The sequence below is a fragment of the Pseudochaenichthys georgianus genome, chromosome 13 (assembly GCF_902827115.2).
Source record: "Pseudochaenichthys georgianus chromosome 13, fPseGeo1.2, whole genome shotgun sequence".
In the NCBI taxonomy this organism is placed as follows: Eukaryota; Metazoa; Chordata; class Actinopteri; order Perciformes; family Channichthyidae; genus Pseudochaenichthys; species Pseudochaenichthys georgianus.
In genome coordinates, this window is record NC_047515.1 from 4,770,888 (window position 1) to 4,790,075 (window position 19,188).

General features: G+C 41.1%; 1 long non-coding RNA gene across 1 annotated transcript; it reads right to left on the reverse strand.

Moving 5' to 3' along the window:
* Nucleotides 1-1,200: 1,200 nt before the first annotated feature.
* LOC117457104 (uncharacterized) lies at nt 1,201-17,371 on the reverse strand. Its single transcript, XR_004553298.1, has 3 exons — nt 17,323-17,371; nt 7,752-7,820; nt 1,201-1,372 (listed from the first exon to the last, which is right to left on the reverse strand). It is a non-coding gene; the product is annotated as an uncharacterized lncRNA (long non-coding RNA).
* Between the last annotated feature and the right edge of the window lie 1,817 nt (nt 17,372-19,188).

The window sequence follows — 19,188 nt, forward strand, 5'->3', positions numbered from 1 at the left end:
AGTGTACCTAACACCCTCTAGGGGTCCGGGGGCATGCTCCCCCGGGAAGATTTTTTTTTAAATATTGAAGTTAAAAGCATCAATCTGGTGCACTTTGAGAGCAACATTAAGAGATCTATGGATCTATGTGCTCTTTGCTTGATTATGCCTTCCCAGTCCCTTATCACGTAGCCTATAAGAGCATGGCGCCAGTTGTTGTAGCCAGTTGTGGTGAAGGCATCTGACTTACTTGAACCGAAATGTCTGCATGCATAGCAGAAGATGGCATCTTTTTACATGAATATTCAGCCAATCTCTGTTTTGAAACCATGAGCTGCAAAATGAGCGCCTTACTCCACTGTACAGGCGAGTTGGGTGCTTTTTTAAATATACCTGGCTCTGTTTTCCAGAGGTCCTCTGGCACTTGCGGGCCGCCGAGGGGTGGCGGTGTTTGGGGCAACGAAGACGGCTGTGGCTGCTCCGCCTCTGTGGGCGAGGCGGGCAAAGCCGGCGAGTCGGGCAGGAGGACGTTAGTGTCCACGACAGTAACGTAATGTCCCCATGATCTGAACTGTTATTACCTGCAGTAGATGCAGTGTATGCTGGCGATAAGGGCTGGTTGTTTTAACCATTTTCTGATCCATCACTGACTGCTGTGTCAGCACCTTGCAGATGATGAATGTGCAGCGGCACAGGTCACGCGCACCTGACATAATAACGTTACTTACCGTTTAAATTGATCAAATAAATGCAGCAGACAATGCTATTCAACCACAATTACAATTTATTTTATTTCAACTATATTCTTCTTCTTCTTCTTCTTCTTCTTACTACTATTGTTAGTAATAGTAGGCAAAATGTAATATTTTTCACTTCATTTTTTTCACTTTTCATTTTTTTTTTTTTTACTTTTCATTTTTCAAATGAGGGTGCATAACGACTCAACGGAGGGTGCAATGCACCCTTATGCACCCCCGTAGAACCGGGCCTGTTTGTGTGTTCGTCTGGAGGGTCCGCCACATTAAGTGCTGTTCCAAACCAACGAGTGTGGAAGGGGAGTGGGTTATCAAGCCCTCCAACAGCGAGTCTGCATCACCTGACTTCACCTGCTTCACTACCTGACCGACCGAACGCTGTGTGTCCGTCAGGAAACACGCTGTTTGTTCCTGCAAACATTTACTGATAAACTGCACAACAAGATAGACATTTAATATCGACATACAGATGTTAACAACTTAATGGTTACCACGATTTATTGTTAAACATATTACATTACATGTTACTTGTTAGACGCTTCCCCACAGGAGCAATTTGGGGTGAAGTGTCTTGCCCAGAGACACAACGACATGCTGGAGTTGGTTCCAAAGCTTGCTGCTGAGTTTACGCCCTCCACCTGGAAGAAGAGAGCCTCATTTAGCTGCGAGTGTGATTACAGATGGAGTTCGCTCCATCACAGAGGGGGAGTGGGTAGGATGTGGTTTGGAATTGGGCCTTTTACAGGGATACAAACGTGTCTGGGTGAACTCGGAGCTCTGTTAGTACGGGGTGTTCAGGTATTCAGAGCAGAGGTCAGTGTTGGAGCTGCACCTCGCGCTCTGCTGCAGTGAATGTGTCAACATTACTTTATCTCAATATTATTTAATGAATCGTTTAGCTTGCTAACTAGCACACATTGTCACTGACTCCTAGTGTTAGCTTTAGCCTTCATTTTCTAATTTATTTTGTCATGGGCTTGATGTTACACACTATCACATGTCATCATAATCATCTCTTACATTGTCACCCTTACTGATAAACAAGGCCATACATTTTAAGTTCTACATATTTATAATATTTATTTTCCTTCATGTTAGCATCACTGACTTATTTTCTTACCTGTGTAAGATGGATGAACCATGGATAGATGATAGACAGATGGATAGACAGATAGATGGATGGATAGACGGATAGACAGATGGATAGACAGATAGATGGATATATGGATATATAGATAGACAGATAGATGGATATAGATAGATACTTAATTCATCCCAAATTGTGAAATGTGTGGAAGCAAGTATAAACATAATAACGTTAAATACAAATGAAAGCAATAGACAGGAATATATGCATATACAGTAGAAAGGACACGATGAATATTATAACATTTAATGTAGCATTACTGTGAAGGCTAACCTAAATACGGTGCTTTTCTACAGAGTACCTTACCACTGCACTGGTAAGGTAAAACTCGGCCGATTAATAAGATGTGAAGTGCTTTGTAACTTTGAACCGCTTGTCTGAATTCACAAAAAACAATGAAGAAAGAGTTATCTCTGGGCTGCCAGCTGCTCCCCCCGGGACCGAAAGTGGCGTAGCCCATGGGCGCGAGAAGGGGGGTGCTGAGGGCACTGCAGCACCCCCTAGCGGCAGGCAGGGGGTGCGGAGCTCCCCTGTCTGAACTATTAATTGACGGTTATTGCTGCTCCCGCTGTGCATAATCTGTGTAATATGTAGCCAATAAATTCCACATTGTTGGTAAAATAATATTTTGGCCTGCCCCGAATGTTTTTTCTGTAGCCCCGGACAATTCTACCTCAATAATATAATGTGCTTTACGTGAACCTCATCAAGACACTAGAGAGGACGGCAGGACTGTAATTTCCCGTGTTCAGTGAATGCAACAGAGGCAAGACACCAGACCAATCAGAGAGTTGCATGGAAATAAAAGTGCTTGTGTCATTCAACCTTGTGCGCGTGTGTGTGTGTGTGTGTGTGCGCGTGCGGAAATAGCGCATTTAGTGTGTGTGAGAGAGAGAGAGGGACCGTGTTGTTAGCATCTGGTTTGGTCACAAATTATTCAAAAGATTATTTCCGCGGCACACCTTCATATGATCATTATAGTTATAAAACAAATAAGAGAATAAAGGAAAAACAGTTATGAAATACTATATGGCAGTAAAACAAGAATACAGTTTGAAAGGGGAGTGATTTGTAATCCATAAAGAAAAGGAACATCTGCTTACAGTTGTGTTTCATCTGGGTGTTGAGAGATGTATCCATAGATCTCTTAATGTTGCTCTCAAAGTGCACCAGATTGATGCTTTTAACTTCAATATTTTAAAAAAATCTTCCCGGGGGAGCATCCCCCCCGGACCCTCCTAGAGGAGGTGAGGTCCGCTCCCCACTCGTAAAAAATAGCACTTTACCCCTGCCTATATGCCGTGAGATGATTATCGAGCCTTCATTGTAACAGTCGCGGGTGTACTGTGTGTTTGTGTGTGGGGAGTGCTTTTGTGCGTGCTCTATAGTGCCCGTAATAGTGTTCACTGGAGTCCAGCACCTCAGCACCCCCACTCAAAATACCTTCCCGCGCCTCTGCTACTTCAACATCAATGAACATCAATGTATACGAATGTGCTCGATATATGCTAAACACAAACTAACTGATGGTGATAAAGAATGCATCTAACGTTCCGCTGTTCATTAAAATACAAAAACAGCGCATTAAACAAACCATTATGCTCTTACTTTGAAAACCATGCGGAAATGTCGTCATCAGCAGGCCATCACGTGGTTAACCGAGTGACACGGGTAGATTTGAGCCGAGACCGGCGGAAAGTTTGTCTCAAAACTCTGTGTGTGTAAAAAGACGATCCACAAGCAGAAATGTGAGATCCACAAGCAGAGATTTGAGATCCACGAGCAGAGATTTGAGATCCACGAGCAGAGATTTGAGATCCACGAGCAGAGATTTGAGATCCACGAGCAGAGATTTGAGATCCACAAGCAGAAATGTCAGATCCACAAGCGCATTTTTGGTCGACAAATACAAAATGGATTCACAAATGCCTGATCGAAAGTTGTAAATGTTAAAGATATTCAAAGATCTTTTTTTTATTTGTGAAGATATTTTTGCGTATTTGCAGATCCGTTTTATATTTGCACATTTATTTGTGAGTTTGCAAATCTTTTAAATGCATTTGTGGATAGTGTTTTACATTTACAAATCACATTTTACACACAAATTATTTTTATGTTCACACAAATAATTATGAGACATATCTATGCCCATAGAAAAGCACATACAAAGGATATCATAGTGACATGGGCCCGAATCCCTCGATGTAAAACACAATATTGCTATATAGTGCTCAAACTTCAAGTGTGCTAACGGTCCAGCCCTGAAGACATCTACGTATCAGTTTTGAGATTTTGCCAAATGCCGTTGCCATAGCAATGCATCCCTCACCATAAAACACGATGTTGCTGTAACTCCAATGGACACGGTCCGATCGTCCCCCAAACTTCACCTGTATATCACCTGTCCATGCCTCAACAGCTCCATGTCAAATCTGAGATCTCACCATATGCTGTTGCCTTGGGAACGGAATGCTCGCCAAAAAACACGATGTTGTCATAGCTCAAAGGAAACTAGTCCAAACGGCACCACACTTCAGACTGTCCTTATTGCTCCAGCCCTGAACAGCTCTATGTCAATTATGGGTTGTCCTCATATGCCGTTGCCATGGGAACACAATGCTCGCCATAAAACACGATGTTGTCTTAACTCAAAGGAAAATCATCCAAATTGCCCTAGACTTCAAATGACAGTTAATGGTCCGGCCCTCAACACCTCAATATGACAATAGTGAGTTTTCCTCAAAAGCTGTTGCAATGGCAATGCATCCCTCACTGTAAAACACAATATTGCTATAACTCCTATGAAATTGTTAAAAACTGGTCAAACTTCACGTGTGCCAACGGTCCAGCCCTAAAGACAACTACATGTCAGTTTTGAGATTTCGTCAAATCCTGTTGCCGTGGCAGCATAATGCTCGCCATCAAACACGATATTGTCATTACTCTAGTGAACGTGCTCCAAACGGCCCAAAACTTCACATGTTTGATAATGATGCAGACCTCAAGACATGAAAGCCTATTATGGGGTGTCATCATATGCCGTTGCCATGGCGACAGATTACTCACCATGAAACACCATGTTTATGTCTTGTGGGTTTTTCTGAAAAGCTGTTGCCATGGCAACACATCCCTCACCATAAAAAACGATATTGCTATAACTCCTGTGTAAATGGTCAAAAAGTGCTACAAATCCACATGCTAACTGTGCTAACAGTCCAGCCCTGAAGACCTATACGTGTCAGTTTTGAGATTTCATAATATGCCTTTGTCATGGCAACACAATGCTCGCCATGAAACACGGTTTTCGTATAACTTCAGTGGATATGCTCCAAACGGCCCAAAACTTCACATGTTTTATAACGATGGAGACCATAAGGCATCTAAGCCTATTATGGGGTGTCGTCATATATGCCGTTGCCATGGAAACACAATGCTCGCCATTAAACACGGGTTTCTTATAACTTCAGTGGATATGCTCCAAACGGCCCAAAACTTCACATGTTTTATAATGATGGAGACCATAAGGCAGTGACCACCAACTGGCGGCTCGCGGGCCACATCCGGTCCGCCAGACATTCTCATCCGGCCCGCACGACAGGGGTGACTGTGGCGTTGGCGGAGTGGTTACTGCGTTCAACCCATTTCTTTGTTTACAACGTCTCGTGAGTAAGGTGCAGTACCGGAGTCCAACAGAGAGGCAGCAGCTGCTGGACAGTAGACTGCGTACTGAGAAACCTTCCCTCCCCTGAAGAAGAAGTGATCCTTCGTTGTGAAGAGTCTGGTTCGCTCCGCACCACAGCAGTAGCCCCGCTGCGACAGAGTCCAACAGAGAGGCTGGAGATGCGGGACAGTAGCCTAGAAGCAGGGCTGGGTTGTAACAAAATACATGTAACGGCGTTACGTAATCAGAATACAAAAATCAAGTAGGCTAACTGCATTCAGCTGGCGTTACATTTGAAAAACGAGTAATCTGATTGCAGTTACTTTCGTAAACCTGAAGTGAATACATTTTGGAATACTTATTGGAATTATTGGTGGGAAAGTTTCCTCACAAAATGTAATATTCATTACCAGCAGAACTGTGTGCACACTGCACTGCGCTGCAGCGTGTCTGTGAGCAAGAGAGAGATGCAGCGTGTCTGTGAGGCCCCGCCCCCGCACGCAGATGAGAGAGAGAGATCTCTTTTTAAATATATTGAAAGTTAGAAACGGAGATGGTTAGGTGAAATGTGCAAGATAACGTTTATGTAGCATTTCTTTATTGTCGAAATGATGACATTTATAACGGGATGAAATCAAAGTGAATGGCCTGCTGCTGCTGAATGCATGGGGCAAGTGACTGGAAAAAGTTTTAAAAGTTATTACATCGTTTCAGATAATAAATAATAATGATGATTCATTCTATTTAGGGGCGCGTTTCAAAGCACCCAAGGACACCTTACAATTCATAACATATTCCAAGGAAAGGTTTTAAGACAGTACAAAGAATGCAGTCCGGGTGATGTTTTATATGTGGGGTGCAGATGAGAGAGCTGTCCAGAATGACACCAAGATGTCGTGTTTGTACTCTTGATAAGCCATTAGAACAGTAAAATAAGTGTCTCCTGTGCACCAAAACATACCCATCTGTTATGGAAAAAGAAAGTATTCCAAAAGTAATCTGAATACTATTTATAAAATTCTGGGCTATATAAAAATCGCTGGCCCGCGATAGTGTCTATTGGTTACATGTCGGCCCTTGGACAAATGTAGTTGGTGATCCCTGCCATAAGGCATCTAAGCCTATTATGATGTGTCGTCATATGCCGTTGCCATGGAAACACAATGCTCGACATGAAACACGATCTTGTCATTACTCAAATAATAATAATAATAATCCTAATGGCCCCAGATTTCACATGATGGTTAATGGTTTCGGCCCTCAACATGTCCATGACATACTTGTGAGTTTTCCCCAAAAGCCGTTTCCATGGAAACACATACTCGCCATGAAACACGATCTTGCTAGAACTCCTGTGTAAATGGTCAAAAAGTGCTCAAACTGACAGTCCAGCCCTGAAGATATATACGTGCCAAATTTGAGATTTCATAATATGCCTTTGCCATGGGCAGTCAATGCTCGCCATAAAACATGGTTCTCATTACTCCAGTGAACATGCTCCAAACTGCCCAACACCTCACATGTTTGATAATGATGCATAACTCAATAAACCAAGCCCAATTGTGATGTGTCATCATATGCCGTTGTCGTGTTGAAATATCACTCGCCATGAAACACGATTTTGCTGTAACTGCTACAGACATTGTCCGATCATCCCAACGCACCGTACTTTAACAAACTCCTCCAAGAGATTTGATCCGATCAAATCCCAATTTGAACTGTAGCATCTGGGAGATAAAAAGTTATCAAAATTGTACGTTTTCACGCTTGCGTAATGCTAGGTGATCCTTCGCAATGGAACACGAAGATGTCATAACTCCAACAGCCACGGTCATGGGCTGTGTGTGAGCCCCGCCCCTCACAGCGCGTCGGGCTGGTAGCCACTGCCGCCGGGCTAAAATGCTGGTCACATCCTTATGTAAACAAACACGCATGTAAACGGCAATTTATCGAGCTCAGAAAAGTTATCGAGTCCATTTGTATTTATCGTACGATAAGTCAATTCATTGATTATCGCGACAGAACTATTGCTGGGTCATTGTGACCAATGTTATCGCCTCTTTAATAGAGAATAGATAACACCTACTCTATTAACAGAGTCGGAAGAGCAGTAAAGATTCTCAAGCCGGAGAAAAGCCCACACCTATCATATAACTATACAGATAATAGTGTAGTTTCATTTTCAAAGTTCTGCCAAAAAATACATTACCAAATTCTTATCCGGCGAAGGGGTCAGGGGTCACAGGCCGATAAGTCGCTGTGCCTCTGGAGGTAGAGTCTGTTCAGAGGAGAAACACACAATATAGGCTTTGAATTGATGCACTTCATTGACTTTTTTAAGGGACTTTATGGAACTCACTGGAATGTCAAATTCCTCAAACGCGTTCACATACTTGGCTAAAGCTCATTTTGATTTATTACAAATAAAAAATTCAACTTGTTGCAAAATATTCATACAGATTATTTTGTTTTGCTGCAAAATTATGTTTTTGACTGCTAAAAATAAATCTGCATTTTCTGTGTTTGTCAACCTGTTTTACTGTCAACAAATTCTTAATATTATTACGAATAATCTGGGCCTGGGCCCTGGCAGTAAACATGAACAAGACAAAGACAATAATCTTCCAAATTGATCCAGTTCAGGGAAACATAAATAACTTCACATTAGGAACTAGAAACTGTAAGGAATAAAACAATCTAGGCTTGAAATAAGTTCCACTGGGAATTTTAACCCAGCAATAAAGTAACCAAGAGACAAAGCACAAAGGGCATTCTACACAATGAAAAGTCAAATTAACATTCAAATCTGGTTTAGATGACTGGAATCCGTCCATAGGACCAATTATTCTCTATGGTAGTGAAGGGACGGGCCCTCTCGCAGTTACAATCATTTGTCTTGGTGAAGGGTTGGGCCCTCTCCCAGTTGAAAGTTAACCAAATTATAAAACACCAGAAATAAAACTATATCCACAATTGAAACACACACACAAAAGCACAAAGCAACATTCAGTGCTATCTGACCCTAGTGAAACTCTACCGTGAACAAGTACAGACTCGGTGAGAACAGATTTAAAAACAAACATCCTGAATTTGACCAATCCCAAACACTGCAAAAGAAAAACACAAGCTTCTTCTTGAAGGGAACCCTTGCTAAGCTAACTTCCAATAACAAAAACCACAATATAATTTCACCACTCTGAGAAAACATCCAAATAGCAACTCACCTGCAGCCTCAGGTCAACAACCGAACCATACATTTCCCTCTAATTTTCAACCCTAGGCCACGCCCCCTTTGGGGAGCAGCTCAACTGAGGCCTGTACTACGAAGCCGGATTTTCACTTAGCGAGGTAACTTCAGGGTAAACTCTGGGCTTCTGGTCCTACGATGCTGGTTCTCTTCTTACCGGGGTAGATCTCCATGGTAATTTATGCTGAACGGCAAACCAGAGGCCTGTACTACGAAGCCGGATTTTCGCTTAGCGAGCTAACTTCAGGGAACACTCTGGGTTTCCTGTCCTACGACACTGGTTCACTTCTTAGCGGGCTAGATCTCCATGGTAACTTATGCTGAACGGCTAACCTGCGAATTTATAGCATTGAAAATAATTACTTTGAAAATCATGTATCTGAATTTTTTTTGCTCCGAATTTACCTATGTGAAATAAAAATGTTCAAATTCAGATCCCAAAAATTCAAGTGAAAAAAATTCGATGTCAAATATTTCGGTGTTTAAAATTCGACGTCAAAAAATTGCGATGCAGCATCATCTGGGCTACTCAGACAGGATAAGCAATCGAGCCCGAATGCAATCAAACTGACTTCTGGGGGACAGTGCGGTGAAGCCCAATGCTGCAAACTGTACATGTAGGCGATGGATGGGAGCAATTCCTGTAGACCCTATGTTAAAATGTCCAACTTAACATCAGAAAATTAACATGTTTCTAGCCTGGATCCACAAAAACATATTCTGTATATAGTTAGATTCCCCCTTCATGACAACGGGACTGCTGCTCCTAGCTCCTCTGTCTCACTGCTAGCTCCGTGATGCTACAGCGGCTCAGCTCATGAGGAGAACACTACTTGAACTCAGCCGTGTTTGTTGTGTCGGTTCCTGGTGGACTATTCGTCATGCAAATATAGGATTTATCTGCGGTTAAAACAGACCGTCCATGAATGCAGTTTTCGGTAAGCCAACCCTGCATACTTTATGTTATGTTACTGGTGTTTTTATTAAGCTAATGTTAATGAATGTTTAGAGTTGGGTTAGCATTTGAACAATCGCAGCTCCATCTGTGCTAACGATGCAATGCGTAGCATCCAAGAGTGTAAAACATTAAGTGGGATGCTACTGTATACCAGAAGGCTTCTGTGCGAGGTTGCTACAATAAGGTCATCCTTGTACGTTAGATAGTTCGTTTTCTAGTTAGGTTACTGTATGCATTGTTAAGGTTCATTAAACTCGTTGCAGCTCTTGCCCCCCCCTCCCTGTGAGCCCAGTGTGCTCCGATTGGTCGAGACCAGTCGGGACGTTGTGAATCGCGCTGAGCTCCGTGGAGGTGTGATTTCCTTATTTAGCGATACACAGCGAAACACAGCCAAACTCATCCTGAGCCAACACATCCTCACTCCCAGGTCGGCCTATGTTGACGTTATGTCAAGTCCCCTGCCGGCTTTTTCCAACGCAAGGGGGGGGGGGGGCTTAGAGTCCATTTTCAATGCAAGGGGGGGGCCCTTAGCGTCCATGTTCAGCTTTCCGGGATGTCCATATGCTTCTATGGACGCTCATGGAAGCACGGCATTCGTTTGTGTCGACTGCCCTTAAAGGCAATGTGAGCGTCCATTCCCATTGGATAACGGAGAATTGTACACCCGGAAGTAAGTATTCCCCTTACTGTGGATTGATTTTACAGTGATATCTGCACTACTCATCGACTAAAAAACACCAGATTATCCTTGTTAATTACACAACATTGATTGGTTTAAATCGTGTGCAATGCTTTTGTATTTTTCCCCTTCGATTCGGAGAAACAAATATTTTTTCTGAGTAAAGGATGGCAGAAGACACTACACTACCCAGAATCCCCAGCTATCGTTTGGACTACACCATAAGCTCTGTTTGACGTCACGTGATCTTCAAATTTCTCCCTGCAGAAAAAGAAAACATGGCCAAACTTCGTTTTATTCTGGGTGGAAAATGCCTATTTTAAAGTTAGTTTGGCCATTAAAATGCGTTTTGATGTCATTTGATGCGAGAAATATGAGTTGTTATTTCAGATTATGTGTGCAGTGGATGTACATGATCTTTAGTTTGCTAGTTATTACGAAGATTACTTCAGGAAATTGCGTCCAACGTTTTCATTGTTACCAAGGTGGTTGCTAGGGACGCTGCTATCGATATTATTTCTGTTATGTTGTGTAACTGTTTAATGGTGTTATCTTTATTGCTACCCCCTTCCCCGTCAATGTATAGTGTTGGTCCACAGCGCAAACATGTTAGTTTAACAAAATCCGCATCTAAAGATAGCCTACGTTATTTTCTGCTGTGCAATTCCAGTCTCACCTCTCACAGCACATCGTCATAAACAAATACCGGAAACAGACCGAAAACATTTAAAAAAAATAAATAATAATACTTTATTCCGAGTGTGCTTGCTTTTCTCTTTGAAAGTCATCACATACCGGCATTGTAATACACGGTTCGGCTGCATTACATATTACATATCTGCTGTTGTTCTGTATTTATTGAGCCCTGATGAGAAGACCTCTAGACAAACATGAGGAACTGAAAACGTGACGTGGATCATAAATATATCAGCCATTAAACAACAACTTACATTTCTTTTCACAGAATACGTCAACACTAATTCGGCTGACTTTTATATTTGATCCAATTGGTAGATAGGCTGTATTTACACCATAAAGGTGCACAGCTGATATAAAGGGACACCTGGTGGTTAAAGCATGTTATTGAATTTCATTATTTTTATTATTAGATATTAATAGGATCCTTATAAAATATATTCATTACTCGTTATTCTCTACTAATAGTTAATTAAAGACTGTATGTAATGACTATTTTGCACATCCCGTTCAAGATTTCAAGATGTTCTAAGGTTTATTGACATATCATATAGGCCCACACAACTATGGTGTAGTTCTGCATTGAATGAAAAACTTTGTCGCAGGTTCCTCAATAGTGCATTACAAGACATCTATCAATATTTGTGCATACCTCCAGCAATGTTAACTATGTTGAAGCACTTATTTTAACTGATATTATACATAATGTATTATACTCTTATAAGATGTATGCAGATATTTCATCTCCGGCCTTGTCAGGTATTGAACAATCAATAAATAAAGAACACAGAATTGTTGAATATAAAACACAGAATTTGTGTGATTATACTAAATGATTTACAAATAAACACAACTGCATATTTAACTGTTACACATGCTGATGTAACGCAAATGTTCCAACTTGGGATCAATAAAGTATATCTTATCTTAAGATGATCGATGGCTACTGCCATATTTGCAAAATGTGCCTCTGAACCTTGACAAGTGCATGTTTCAGGCTTATCAATTAATGTAATGTAATGTAATGTTTTCACAGGGGTCACAAACATAACACCAGCTGTTAAATAAAGCTCTTCTGACCTTAGCTGGCATGTGGGTATATATATTAATACTGCCCATATTGGGCACGAGCAATTTTCACCCATTTATTAATTATATGTTTTAAATGTGAGTGTTTCCTTTCCCCTAAACCTCCAGGGATGTACACAGTTTAATACTGGCAACTTCTTATTATGGGAAATACGAAAACGTCTTTTAAAACTACAACTCCCAGTAGAGACGTGCCATAGAGAACATGTTGCGAAACAGAATAGCCAGCATGTGTAGTTCTGGGGACGGGACGGGGTGGGGGAGGGGGGGACGCGGTGGACCCGTTCAAATCCAGTTTTGGACAGTCTGCCGTGGTTCCATCCCATTTCAAGTGCTGTTCGAGGCTCGGTAACCCTCGGAGCACACTCTCCAATCACAGAGCTTGAGGACTATCACGGGGTTTGTCAAACAGAGCACATGGTGTAGTCCAAACGATAGCTGGGGATTCTGGGTAGTATAGTGTCTTCTGCCATCCTTTACTCCTTTATTCCTATTTCTCCGAATCGAAGGGGAAAAATACAAAAGCATTGCACACAATTTAAACCAATCAATGTTGTGTAATTAACAAGGATAATCTGGTGTTTTTTAGTCGATGAGTAGTGTAGATATCACTGTAACATCAATCGACAGTAAGGGGAATACTTATTTCCGGGTGTACAATTCTCCGTTATTCAATGAGAATGGACGCTCTCATTGCCTTTAAGGGCAGTCGACACAAACGAATGCCGTGCTTCCATGAGCGTCCATAGAAGCATATGGACATCCCGGAAAGCTGAAAATGGACGCTAAGGGCCCCCCCCTTGCGTTGAAAATGGACTCTAAGGCCCCCCCCCCTTGCGTTGGAAAAAGCCGGCAGGGGACTTGACATAACGTCAACATAGGCCGACCTGGGAGTGAGGATGTGTTGCCTGAGCACACACAAAGTCACAGCCGAAGTAAAAACAATAAGTGTGGCTTGATATTGAGTAAGGAAAAGGTTGATAAACGCTGTGAGAATGGGTCTGCAGAGAGAATGGGTCTGCAGAGAGAATTTCTCCGCGATCCCAACTGTCTGTTATCAGCCTGCAGCCAGGGAGGAGAAATCAGCAGAGCTGCCTGCCAGTGTGTGAGGAAGTCCGTGGATTGGTCAATTTGGACCAATCAGCGGGGGCTTAACGTAACGGCTCCACGGACGTAACGTAACGGCTCCACGGATTGGTCCATTTCATTCCGGGGACGACATGACATCATGATGTACCCGGAAGAATCAAATGGACAGTGACGTATCTCCAGCGAGGCGTTTTGGGGAGGTATTTTCTGTGTTAGAGTTGTACTCGCTACAGGGTGTACTTTGAGGGTTTTGACTCTGCACACCGTTTACATGCATAAAAACCTTCGTAACACACAAGGGGACGGGTAATAACCGGAAAAGCATGACATGTCACCTTTAAACATTATTTTAATAATACATTTATTTCAATGTTGATGAATTTAGAACGGTTTATTCATAATCTGATTCACATTCAAATAAAAAATCATATATTTATAGCCCCTGAACAAACAAACAAACACACCTCTATCTTAAATAACACACTTGCTCTGCAATAATATGTTTTTTGATACTTCTGTTCGGACATGCCAGAGAGACAGGACTACTTCACCATTTTCTCTTTCTCTGAGGGTCCAGAAAAACATCCAAGAGGGAGAGGAGAAGCTGATGTTATGACATGTTATGACACTTAGGCCCTTTCTCATTTCACTAATTCCCCTCCTCGACTCCTATCCTCGAGACTTAGTCCCTCCCACAGGAGATGCGAGCGGAGGAGCCGAGGAGGGGAACCGAGGAGAGAGGAGGGGAAGCAGCAGGCGGTTAGAGAAATGAGAACTCCTCTCCTCTGAGCGGTCATTTTAAAGAGTCGTCCATTAATGATGACAGGAGGCACAGCAGCCCTCTGTCTGATGGACAGATGTGTTCATGACGACTTATATATTTACTTTTAATTAATTCACAGTGCGGTATAATGAGACAATAACAGGCTACAGATGCGGACACACACACATATATATAGCCTATGTATATATTTATAATATATAATATAATATAAATATATATAATTTCAGAATCAAACAGAGCACTCTCATAATAAGTAATAACGTAACACTATCAGAGACATATGGATTTATTTGGATATACCCAAATAAATGGTGCCAATCTTCAGTCAGATGTGAATGTGTAACTTAACATTTTCAGTAAGAATAATGGACAAAAGGAGTGCAAATACAATTTATTGAAATGCGAACTAAAAGTTATCAAGCATGAACCATAACAATTTTTTTTTTAAATAAAAACGAAATAATATACATAAATTACACTAAATGTTAATCTGTTAATTGATTAAGTAAACACATTTTGTCAAATAAAGTGACAGGCTAGGCCTGTGCAGGCGGTAACAGCTATGCCCAGCATGGGCTAAGTTCTGTTGGTGCAGGTCCTCCTCCCTCAGGCCTGGTCCTCCTCCCTCAGGCCTGGTCCTCCTCGCAGGGAAAGACCCTCAGCCCTCTCTGGCCAAAGCAACAGACAGGACGTTCATAAAGCTGAGGTTTCCCCCAAAGTCTCTAATCATCCATCCTGTGAATATGAGAGGGGGAAAATAGTGTAATAGATGCTTTGGACAATAAGAAATATAAAGTTAACTGTTGAGTTGCTCAGTTTTTTAGATTGACAGGGTTTAATAATACAAACAAAAGGAGAGGCACCGTAAAATAAAGATTGGGCTTTCAATAAATTGTGTTGATTTTGTCTTTTGAATTGTTTGTCTAAAGTCAAGCTAGAACTGTTACTTAGTTTGAATGATACAGTCTGGTTATAATGTTTGGAGGAGGCATCACAGGTAAGAGCACCATTTGTTGTGTTCCATCCACAACAAATTGATGTGAGTGTATTTATTTATCTACTATTTCTTGAATCATTACTGTCAGTCCAAAACAAGAGATTTTGTTTTAGTAACATGTTTTTAAAACATTATCTCTTTTCCACTACACTATCTTGAATATTTTAGTTTTTACATCACTACATTTATCTAACAGCTTTAACGTTGTAAAGGTGTCACTTTGGACTCTGGGTAATTATGACAGCATGTCCTACTATGTTGAGAGTTTGAACAAACCAGACCATCTATTAATGTAGACAATAGTCAGCACATTAAACCATTATGAAAATAATCATTAGTTAGCTCATTGTTCAAAATGAGCTCCAACTACAACAGTTAAGTCAACTCTTGCATCGGTAATAACAATAAAACAAATGATATAATATAATAGTCTAACTTGTGTCTACTTTAAAGGAATGGTCCACTCATTAGATAATTAATCAAAACTTCAGTATTTAGTGAAACGTTATGTTTAAACCATACCCTGAAGAAATCAGCGATATTCCCCGGTAAATAATGATTTTATAGCTCTTTTTTATCAAGACCTGTATATTCCGTCTGGCCGCTGCCATGTTTGCCATTTTCAGTAGTCACGTGATGGTCGTGACGTCATCCGTGCGTTCACTTTGTCAACACACGGAAACATGGTGGAGTATTTCAGTTCGGACTCATCAGCAGAGGAAGGAGTTTTGACCAATGTGAAGAGATTGGATGGGGGAATTCAGCCATACATATCAGTATGACAATACGACACCCTCTGTCCTAAGACCCTCACGTCGTACAAGGAAAAACTTCCGAAGAAAACCCACAGTTTAAAGGGAACATGGGAGAAACCTCAGGGAGAGCAACAGAGGAGGGATCCCTCTCCCAGGACGGACAGACGTGCAATAGATGCCGTGTGTAAATTGAAAAGATAATACATTTGCAACATAGGTAGTCCAAATGTTTGGAAATGCATGTGTGTATAATGGGAAGATGATATAAGATACTATATGTATGCATGTAGTACCACCCTTGCTAGCGATTCCCTCTCTAGTTTAGCATACTCAGCTTCGTTGTCCCTGGCCATAGAATCACGATTTTATGGGGCCGGAAAAAACTGGGGGGAAATACACACTAGCCGGTACTACGCTATATGGAAAGGCCACCAAAAACTGTCCTGGCCTGGACGCTAAAGGACGTTAAAACGGGGCTAGCCGCTGCAATGGAAATGCGCTATAACATACCTTATTCTTACTCCGAGCACTACCTCTGCTCCTCCGTCGCTTCACACTTGCAGAGGGCGATTTCTCAACTGGCCGAACTGGTGTCCTGGTCGGTGATGACACCAGAAAGACCGTTGGTACTGCATCTCCATTAAGTAATGGTTGTTCCATAAATCCCATGTTATGTTTGATCATACTCTCAGAGTAGTCGTCCGGAAATGTGAAATGTTCGCTGCATACATGAGCCTGTGAATCTTTCGGTTCGGGCCGGCCACATTTCGCTAGCCACTGCCTCCGAATGTACTTCTTACGCTTACCTTTTGGCAACAGATGGAACCGAGCATTCCGTGGATTGTTCCTATCAGAATTGTGGCAATATTTCGCGATACAGTGAGGCATATTTGAAGGGAGAAACTACAGTAAATAACATGGAGATCAACGTGTCTTCGAAAACCAAACGCATGGTTTACGTCACGTCCGGAAAATGGCGGCGCCCACAGTGTTGATGTTATTTCGGTATATAATCAGTTTAAAATCACTGATAATGTCATCGGATTAAAAAAAAAAAAAGAGAGACTGGCAGAGACTGGTCTGTTTTATCGGATGATAATTATTTAAAAATGAGTGTCATGAGCATACCATTCCTTTAAATACTTTAACAACACTTTCCTCATTATACTAGCATACTTTTACTAAAGTAACATTAACATGTTTAAATGCAGGGCTTTTGTAAGAGAGTATTTCGTATAGAGTAGCATGGTCTACTTGACTTATCTCACCGAAGTGATCGTAACGTTACTTTGCAAACCGTCAAACCCCCCCCCCACACACACACAAAAGGACACGGTAGCGTTGTGATTCACTTCAATTAATGATAACTACGGAGCTTGCTAACAGCAAGGCACAAGGCTACTTCACTCATTTTAGCTAATGTAAGATACAAATGCTGTCGAGCCCTCACTGCTTGTAAAATAAAGAGCACAAACTGACTACTTACCCGAACTGCGAGCCCCACTGTTCTCCGTCATTTTTCTCCCAGGTTGTTGTGATCACATGACTGACAAAGCCGTGCTCTGATAGGCCAGAAGTCGGTTTGATTGCGTTAGGGCTCGATTGCTTATCCTGTCTGAGTAGCCCGGATGAATTTTGGACATTGAATTTTTTGACGTAGAATTTTTTTCACTTGAGTTTTTGGGATCTGAATTTGAACATTTATGGGATTAGTTTTGTATCATAAAGATAAAGCAACACTTTCTCAGAATAAAGCAAAACTATGAGTTTAAAAGAAAAGCAAAATAAAATAAATTAAAAAAATAAAACTATAAGTTGCAAACAAATCATTTGTGTAATCATGTAAACTATGTCTTTTTTCTTTGTTTTAACATAGGTTTTTGTTTGCAGTTCTTGTTTCTTCTTTCTCAATGATCAGACTTTTGCTCTCGCTGCAGCTTTCTCTTTTGCGCTCCCTGATTTTTTGCTTGAGATTCTGACACAAACCTCCCAGGTGGGCGGGACTTTCAGGGGTGCGTCCCCATTGGCTACTCAGTTTTTGAGTGACAGCCCAGTCCTCCAACGATTGTACAGTGCAGGAAGCTGCGATGCGGTAGCTGAGCGTGGATAGAACACCCCCAGAAGAACCAGCATTTCAATTATTATAATACTACAAGTGAAAATATATGCAAGTATTGATAATTTGTGTTGTTTGTGCTGTACTATACGGTCTGTTTCTTTATTGTGTTAAGTGAGAAGTAAAGCTGTGCTATGAAAGTTAGCTTTTGCTACCTTTAGATCCATAACAAACAGTTAGCTACATAGCGTTCAGACACCGGCGTACACACTCAAACGGACTTGTGTGCCTGACTCTACCAACAGGCTTTCATGATTCTGTTTAGATATGCAAGTATAAGCCATGATAGCTTATTTTATTAAGACGATAATTTGATATGAAAATCAATGGAGGCTGACTTAACTTTGTAGGAAAACCTACCGTCCATTACTGCCCCTGAGCTGTGTTTTATTTGTTAACTTCATATTTTTCATTTCCTAAAACATTTATTTTCCTCTCATATTAACAGTGTGGATCATTAAGACAGCGTGGCGTCCTGAGTCTTATCCCGTTTCCCCACTTCCTCTGAGGGGACAGCACGGAGGGGGGGCATGAAGAAAGAACTGCACCAGCTTCATCCACGCTGGCGTTACTGTTATCACTGGCTCAGTGTCATTTCATTTGACCAAATATCTTTACATAATACATTTAATAGATTTTATTATTATCCACCTTTTTGTTTTATGTACTTTTATTTAAAACATTCTTTGAGACTTCATCTTCTCGTTCAAATTTCAATAAATATAATTTGTATAATCACTCTTTTGTCTTTATTCTACATGAAAATGTTAGAGATTCCATTCAAATCTGTTGATTATTCATATCTTCCTCAGGCCAGGAATAGTATGTCGAATTGTTAATGCTAAATGTATATCATTTTCTCACAGGATATAGAATGAGACAACACAGTTTGTATCCATTGTGTATGAATGCTTCAGCTCTTCAGACCAACATAGTAAGATGTGAGCATGTTCCTAATTGTGTTGTTATGCAGCCTAGGTCTGGTCTGTTTCATAAAGCAAATCTGCCACTTTTATATTGTAGAATTAAATTAAAGCAGTATTTAATTGTTTGTCCTAAACATAGCAATATATGCTTTTGAAATGTAACATGTCTTTGAAAAATAATAGTATACAGTTTATATTGTGCATCACCTTTAGCTTGAAAATACATAGATGTATTTTTTTAATCTATAAAATAAATAAATAGACAGACGGACACTTTATCAATCCCAAATTGGGAAATTATTTAACAGCA